Below are 8,431 nucleotides of genomic sequence, written 5' to 3'. Positions count from 1 at the left end.
CCTGTGGTAGACCCTGTTTAGTGGGAGATCTGTGAGATCGATTCTAGTGGTGAAATAAAATGGCGAGTAGTGGAAAGATAGAGATCGAGAAATTTAATGGTCAGAGTCTTGAGTTGTGGAAACTCAAGATGGAGGATATGTTGGTAGATAAAGATCAATGGATCGCAGTAGATCTAGGTAGTAAACCAAAGGGAGTGTCCAATGAAGAATGGAGGAAGTTGGATCAGAAGGCAAAGAGCATAATATGATTGTGTGTCTCAAATTCAGTATTGTTGAATGTATCAGGGGAAGCTACGGCGAAGGCTTTATGGGACAAGTTAGGGACTTTGTAGCAATCTAAGTCTTTCGTGAATAAATTGTTCCTACGGAGAAAGCTGTATAACCTAAGAATGAAAGATGGATACTTGGTGACAGAGCAACTAAATGCATTTAATACTATGGTAAGTCAGTTAGCATCTATTGATATTAAAATTTCAGATGAAGATAAGTGCATCAGTTTGTTGTGTTCTCTACTAGGTTCATGGGATAGTCTAGTTATTGCAATAGGTAGCAATGCAATTGCCTTTCAGTTTGATGAAATAGTCTCATCCTTAGTGACGGAGGAGATGAGACGAAAAAATATGGAGAGCCAGAATGGTGATGCCTTGTCTGTACGAGGACGGTCCTAGAACAGAAACAAAAATAAGTCATCGAGTGGGAGATCTAAATCTCCAGGAAAACTTGTAAAGGTGGTGTGCTAGAAATGCAGAAAGGAAGGGCACTACAAAAGGGACTGTAAATCTAAATCTCCTGATAAAGGAAAGGGATTTGATGATGTTTCTTCTCCAGAGGTGAAAACCACCTCAGATGATGGTTGGGATGTGTACTTGGCCTCTTCAAGTACACATGTAGATCATGAGGCATGGTTGATTGACTCATATGCATCTTTTCACTTCACTCCGCATAGAGAGTAGTTCTGTGAGTATGAGAAATATGATGGTGGTGATATATTCTTGGGGGATGACAGGAAGGCTAGAATCATTGGTCACAGAAACGTAAAGTTGAATTTGCAAGGTGGAACCTGGTTAGAACACTTTCGGGTGTTCTACATATTCCTCCATTAGCCAGAAACCTAAATTTTGTAAGCAAGCTGGATGATGCAGGTGTAAAAATAGTTTTCGAGAAGGATACCTGTAATATGGTTCGGGGGGCACTAGTACTGATGTGGGGAGTTCAAATTGGAACTCTGTACAAGCTGGAAGGTAGCACTAGATTGTTGATGGATGCAACAGCTCCGTGGTTCCTGAAAGTGGAGCAAAAAATCTAGTGGTCTCTGGAGAGAAGACCATGTTGTTGAATCAAAGGCTTAGACATAATGGAGAGAAGGGCCTTTGAATACTTCATGGTAAAGGTATGGTAGAAGGTATGAGTAACAGTTGTCTGGATTTTTATTTCTGTGAAAATTGTGTATATGGAAAGCAGAATCGGGTGAGTTTCACCTCTGGTAGTAAGAGGGTGAAACAAATATTAGAGCTTGTGCACAGTGATGTGTTTGGACCTATGATGGTTCCATCACCGAGTAAGTTTGTGTACTATGTATCATTTATAGATGACTTTTCAAGGAATACATGGATATATTTCCTTAAGAATAAATCTGAAGCCTTTGACAGGTTTAAATAATTTAAAACTCTCATGGAAAATCAAACAGAGAAGAAGATAAAGGTGCTAAGGACAGATAATGGTGGAGAGTTTTGCAACAAGGAATTTGAAGAGTTCTATAAGAAGTGTGGTATAGCATGACAGAATAATACTCCATATACACCTCAGCAAAATGGAGTTGCAAAAAGAATGAATAATGCGTTGATGGAAAGGGCAAGAAGCATGCTAAGTGGTGCTAGGTTAGGACAAGAATTCTAGGCAGAGGCGGTGGATATTTCATGTTACCTGGTCAACAGGTCACCTTCATCAGCATTGGAGGATAAGACTCCACAAGAGGTATGGACTGGTAAGAAATCCTCTCTTTCACATCTGAGGGTATTTGGATGTGATGCATATGTACATGTTCCAAAGGAGAAACAAACCAAGTTGGATAGCAAATCTGAAAAGTGCATCTTTATTGGGTATAAGGATGGTTTAAAGGGTTATAAGCTTTGGAACCCAGCACATGGAAAGTTGTGTACAACTGATATGTGGTGTTCAGAGAGGTAAAAGATGTTATTAAACATGAAGTCCAACCAAAGGAACTTGAGAAGATAGAGTTTGAGCTTAAGGAGGAAGAATCAGACTCAATTGCAGAGGAGGAATCAGAAGATGAAGAGCCACAAACTCCGGGTGTAAGAATATCAGTTCGAGAATGAACGTAGCCAGAAAGGTATAGTCCATCTGCTTTCTGTTCAAATTTTACTTTATCTATTACTGATGATGATCCCAGAACTATGAAGGAAGCAGTAGATTCAAAGGATGGAAAACTCTAGAAAGAGGCCATGGCTAATGAAATGTCATCTTTGGTAGCAAAAGGTTATTCCTAGGTGCTGAGAATTGATTTTGGTGATATTTTTTATCCTGTTGCCAAGGAAACTTCTATTAGATTACTTTTATCTATTGCTGCTGCTTTTGATTTTGAGGTAGAATAGATGGATGTGAAGACAGCATTTCTTCACGGGGATCTGGAAGAGGAAATATACATGAAGCAACCTGAAGGCTTTGTGGTGAAAGGTAAGAAAAAACTGGTATGCAAGTTAAAGAAGTCTCTGTATGGGTTAAAACAGTCACCAAAGATGTGGTATCAGAAATTTGATACATTTATATGGGGACTTGGCTTCACCAGAAGCAAAGAAAATCATTGTGTGAATTTTAAATTAATTGGATTTCCATGTAGCTTTTGAATTGTTTCCATAAATGTAGTAGAAACTATACTGGCTTTAAATGGATGTGATAATGCAAAAAAGTGTCCATACTTGGTAAGTCTGTCAATTACCACCATGATGACACTCTTTCCCTCAGACTTGGGTAAACCTGTGATAAAATCCATTGAAAACTCCTCCCAAAATTGGGTTGGAATGGATAAAGGTTGTAATAGACCTAGGGTCTTAATTGTTTCAACTTTATTTTGTTGGCAAACAAAACATTCCACCACAAACTTTTGAATATACGATTTAAGGCCATCCCAAAAAAATTCCTTCTTAACCTTATGGTAAGTTTTTAAAAATCTTGAGTGCCCTCCTAAGGAAGAAGTGTACAATTCCATAATAATATTTTCTTTGAATTGGGAATTCTTACAGAGGTATAAGTGATCTTTGTACCATAACGAATCATTTTGCCAGCTAAATGTATCAGATGTACTAGAATCTTGTTGTAACTTTTGAATAAGTGCCCACACTTCTTCATCATTCTTCCATTCCTCCCTTGCTTCGTTTATCCAATCTGGTTGGATAATAGAAATGGCACACAACAATGCTTCCACATCCTCATCCTTTCTTGAGAGTGCATCTGCCACCACATTTTGCTTCCCCTTTTTGTAGATGATTTCAAAGTCATAACCCAACATCTTTGTGACCCACTTTTGTTGCTCTTCATAGGATAATATTTGTTCTAAAAAGTATTTAAGGCTATCATGATCCGTTTTTACCTTGAAGTGTCTTCCCATTAGGTAGGTTCAACATTTCTTAAGTGCATGTAGTATTGCCAACATTTCCTTCTCATAAATAGCTTTGTGTAAAAAATTTCCCTTGATTGGACGACTTTCAAAAGCAATGGGTCTTTCATCTTGCATTAAAATAGCACCAATTCCATTTCCTGAAGCATCACATTCCACAATAGAGGTTTTTGTGAAGTCTGGCGTAGCTAAGACCGGTGCTTGGCACATTTCCTTTTTAAGATGTTCGAAGGCCTTTGTTGCTTCTGGAGTCCATGAAAATGCATCTTTCTTCAATAATGTTGTTAGAGGTGTTGATATTCTCCCATAGTTCTTAACAAACTTGCAATAATACCTTGTCAACCTGATAAATCCTCGCAGATGCTTTATGGATGTGGGGATTTTCCAATCCTTAATGGCTTTATTTTGCTAGGGTCTACCTTAACTCCTTCATGAGATACAATATGACCCAGATATTCCACCTCTTGTACTCCAAAGAAACATTTGGATATTTTTGCATATAATTGTTTCTCCTCCAATAGTTGTAGCACCCTATCAACATGTTCAGCATGATCCTTCCAAGACTTGTTGTAGATTAGTATATCATCAAAAAATATTAACACAAATTTTCGAAGGAAGGGTTTGAAAATGGAATTCATCAAACCTTGAAATGTAGAAGGTGCATTGGTAAGGCCAAAAGGCATGACCAAAAATTCATAATGACCCTCATGAGTTCTAAATGTTGTTTTCGGAATGTCTTCAGTCTTCATTCTGATTTGATGATATCTTGAATGAAGATCCAACTTGGTGAAGTAAATTGATCCATGCAATTCATCCAGTAATTCATCAATGACAAGAATGGGAAACTTATCTTTAATAGTGAGCTTGTTGAGCTCCCTATAATCCGGACACATGCACCATGATCCATCCTTCTTGTGCACCAATACTACTAGAGCAAAGAAAGAACTTTGACTAGATTGAATTACACCAGCCTCTAGCATTTCTGCAAGCATACGTTCAATTTCACTCTTTTGGGCATAGGGATATATGTATGACCTGATGTTTGGAGGAACACTTCCTGGAATCATATGAATAGCATGATCATGATCACGAATAGGTGGGAGACCTTTGGGAGTCTCAAATACCTTGGAATGATTGTCCAAGACTTTTTGGAGATATGGAGAAATAGATGATTTCGATGTGGAAACATCTAGCGAACATAAATGTGCAAGTACACCTCTTTGTTCCTTTTTTAGAAGATTTGTCATACCGTTAGAGCTTATTATCTTTCTCAGTTTCCCTGCAATACCCCTTAATTCAACTTCCTTTCCTTCTATAGAAAATTTCATGAAAAGTTCTTGAAAATTAAAAGCTATTGTACCCAAGGATTGTAGTCATTAGACTCCTAGTAAAATATCAGCACCTCCCATTGGAATGGAAAGCATTGGACTAGTCGATACATATTCTCCCATGGATAGCTTGATATTATGGCACTTTCCAGAGCAATTTATCGTTCCTCCATTTATAACCATCACTTGACACTCTAGTGCTAGATATAGGAAGAAATTTAATTCTTTTGCTATCTTACAATGAATAAAATTGTGGGTACTTCCTAAATCAATCAACACTATTACCTTTTTCTTCTTGATTTGCCCTTCTATCTTAATGGTTTGAGGAGTGGTAATTCCAGCCAATGAATTACAAGATATGATCGAATTCATTTCTTCTTTATCTAGGCTTTGTTCCTAGAGTATATCCTCTTAGTTTGACCTTTCTTGCTCCTTTTCTTCTTCTCTTCACAATCTATGTAGAATAATTTCTTCTTAGCACACTTATGACCTTTAGTGCATTTGCTATCACAACTGTAACAAAGCCCTTTTTCTCTTTTTTCTTCCAATTTTTTTGGTGTCAACCTTATAGGTTGTGGAAGACTAGGAGCAACAACACTTCCATCTTTATAGTTGTGAGTGGTATGCTTCCTGGTTGCCATAATTTTGCTTTCCATTTTTCTTGCTAACTTGAATGCCTTCTCTAATGAATCAGGTTCCCAAAGGCAAACATCATGTTGGATATTATCCTTTAAAATCCATATGAACACATCAATCCTATACTCCTCTAGAATATTTTTTACCCTTATGTTCAATTTTTTGAACTCCTCAATGTGCTTCATTATTGAACCCTTTTGTTTGAGACTTATCAATTGGCTAAAAAAAGTGTTTCTTTTTGTATCCTCATAATGTGCTGTCAATTCTTCCGTAAAAATTGCCTAAGTGATAATTTGTTTACGAGAGCAAAGCCATTGATACCATACAAACTGATTTGGTTCCAAATATAAAGCTGCAATATGTACATTTTGTGTGTTTTGCACATTATTGAGATCGAAAAATTGCTCCATTTGTAATATCCATGTTGCGGGATCCTTGCCATTAAACTTCCTCATATAGATATTTGGAATATGGTGGGTCTTCGATCCAACATTAGAGTCTGTGAAATCATGATTAACATTTCTTTTTTTTACATCATGAGTTTCCTTTACTACCCTTTCACCATTAGTAAGTATTTCTTGTAGAAAATTTGTCAAATCTGTCTTCAAATCTGCCATGCCTATCTTCAAATCTATCTTCAAATCGTCCATCTTAGCTTCCACGCCATTCATCTTAGTTCCCATGCCCTTTATCTTAGATTCCTTGCCATTTATCTTAGCTTCTATTAGCTTTTGTGAGAGTGACATTTGTTGCACTTGGTCTTGTAATTTTGATATATCGTATAGCATTTCTTCCTCTTCTTCATGAGCCATGCTAGAGCTTTTAGGTTGCTTAATGAAAATGAGATTAACTCAGACAAATTACAGAAAAACTACACATAAAAACCAGAGACAAAATATTGGCGGAAAAAGGCTGAAGCCTCACGTATTCTCTCTCATTACACATTACAAAAATAATTAAATATAGTGTTACAAATAAATAGATGAGAGACAGTGTTCTCAAGATAGTGCGTGCTATCTTAGACACCTTTGGTTGAGATAATTTCTCCTTTGGTTGAGATAATTTCTCACCAGATACACACCAATATAGGAGTTACCTAAACTAACTCCTATCTTAGAGGAACAACCCAAGAGTTAGGCACAAATTCCTAACTTGGAATATTTAATTAATTTATTTATTTTTGGATTTATTATTGTTTTATGAGTGAATCAATTACCCCATCACTATCATAACAGTGCAAGTCTGGACAGGATTCTCCACTAAATGCCTGAGTGAATCAATACGACCAACAAGAATAGAACCATGTATCACGAAGAATTATAAATAAAGGCCTGGACGAAGATCCCAAGTCCTGTGCAGAGAGTTGGAAGAATTACTTAAAACCTGGAATTAAGAGAGGCTCATTATCTAAAGACGATCAACAACTCGTGGTAAATATTCAAGGAAAATACGGTACAGGTGGAAGAAAATTGAGAGCCAAGTGCCTGGAACAACGGCCAAGAGGTTGGGAAAATGGTGGGAGGTTTACAGAGATAAACAAGACAAGCCCAAAGACACGGATGAAAGAAGCAACACAGATTCTCCCAGTCACAAAATTGAGGGAGGCAAATATGATGATATTCCTGAAAAATTTGCAGAAAAAATACATGCAAAGGCAAAAGAAATTGGCTACTCCCAACAGTTGTACTTTACCATCTATTGCTGCAATGCCTTCTGGAGACCATGAAAATGAATTGGGGACACCGTGATTGTGATATCTGCATCAAATATTATTGACCCGTTGGGTGCCAAATCATTCCTCCGAACTCTATAATCCAATTTTCCAGTGGTTGGATCCAAAGTCACCCATAACTCATTCCATTTCTGGAGTGTCTCTGATCGCTTTCGAAGTGTCCCTTGCAACAGAGTTCTTCCAGAAGCTGAATTTAAATGTTTCTTGATCTTCTCCAAGTTGTTCTCCGTATCATTTACATGATCCACCTTGGCATTTGACCCTCATAACACAAAACACTCAACAACATAGCTGCAAATAGACCTTCTCATTATCTTAATCCCAAGAGCAAACTGTGGGCTCTGATACCACATATTGAAAATGAGATTAACTCAGACAAATTACAGAAAAACCACACATAAAAACCAAAGACAAAATATTGGTGGAAAAAGGCTGAAGCCTCACGTATTCTCTCTCATTACACATTACAAAAATAATTGAATATAGTGTTACAAATAAATAGATGAGAGACAGTGTTCTCAAGATAGTGCGTGCTATCTTAGACACCTTTGGTTGAGATAATTTCTCCTTTGGTTGAGATAATTTCTCACCAGACACACACCAATATAGGAGTTACCTAAACTAACTCCTATCTTAGAGGAACAACCCAAGAGTTAGGCACAAATTCCTAACTTGGAATATTTAATTAATTTATTTATTTTTGGATTTATTATTGTTTTATGAGAGAGCCTAACATTGCTTACTAGGTGTTTGCATTTTCTTTCTTCAGGGTATCGGTTACCAATAATAATGCTCTACTATGCCCTTTCAATTCCTTCAAAATAATTTTTCAAACCAAGCTTAAGCAAAAATTTAAAAAAATCTACACACCTTTTTTCACTTTGTAGGAGCTCAATATTGCCTCTGATGTATCTCTGTAATTTCAGATCATCTAGTTCTGAAATTGTGACCTACAGTAGCCCTCTGTGTCCTCTTTCCAATGCCACCAGTCTGATCCAAATTGGATTCTCCAAGTAAGAGTTATGCCAAATATCCCATAGTGACCTTATTATAGACTAGTTTAGTAGAGTGAACTTGTACGAAGTTTCATGTGTCCTTGTT

The 8,431-nt window shown here is 37.0% G+C and overlaps 1 pseudogene; it reads left to right on the top strand.

Moving 5' to 3' along the window:
• Positions 1-389: 389 nt before the first annotated feature.
• On the top strand, positions 390-7,346 carry LOC149209469 (protein rough sheath 2-like; annotated as a pseudogene).
• The last annotated feature ends 1,085 nt before the right edge of the window (positions 7,347-8,431 follow it).

The sequence above is a fragment of the Pinus tabuliformis genome, chromosome 1_2, assembly GCF_031772625.1.
Source record: "Pinus tabuliformis cultivar Carrire ecotype Pingquan chromosome 1_2, CPIR1, whole genome shotgun sequence".
NCBI lineage: Eukaryota > Viridiplantae > Streptophyta > Pinopsida > Pinales > Pinaceae > Pinus > Pinus tabuliformis.
Note: the sequence above shows the minus strand (reverse complement) of the source record. Positions and strands in the feature narration are given on the sequence as shown.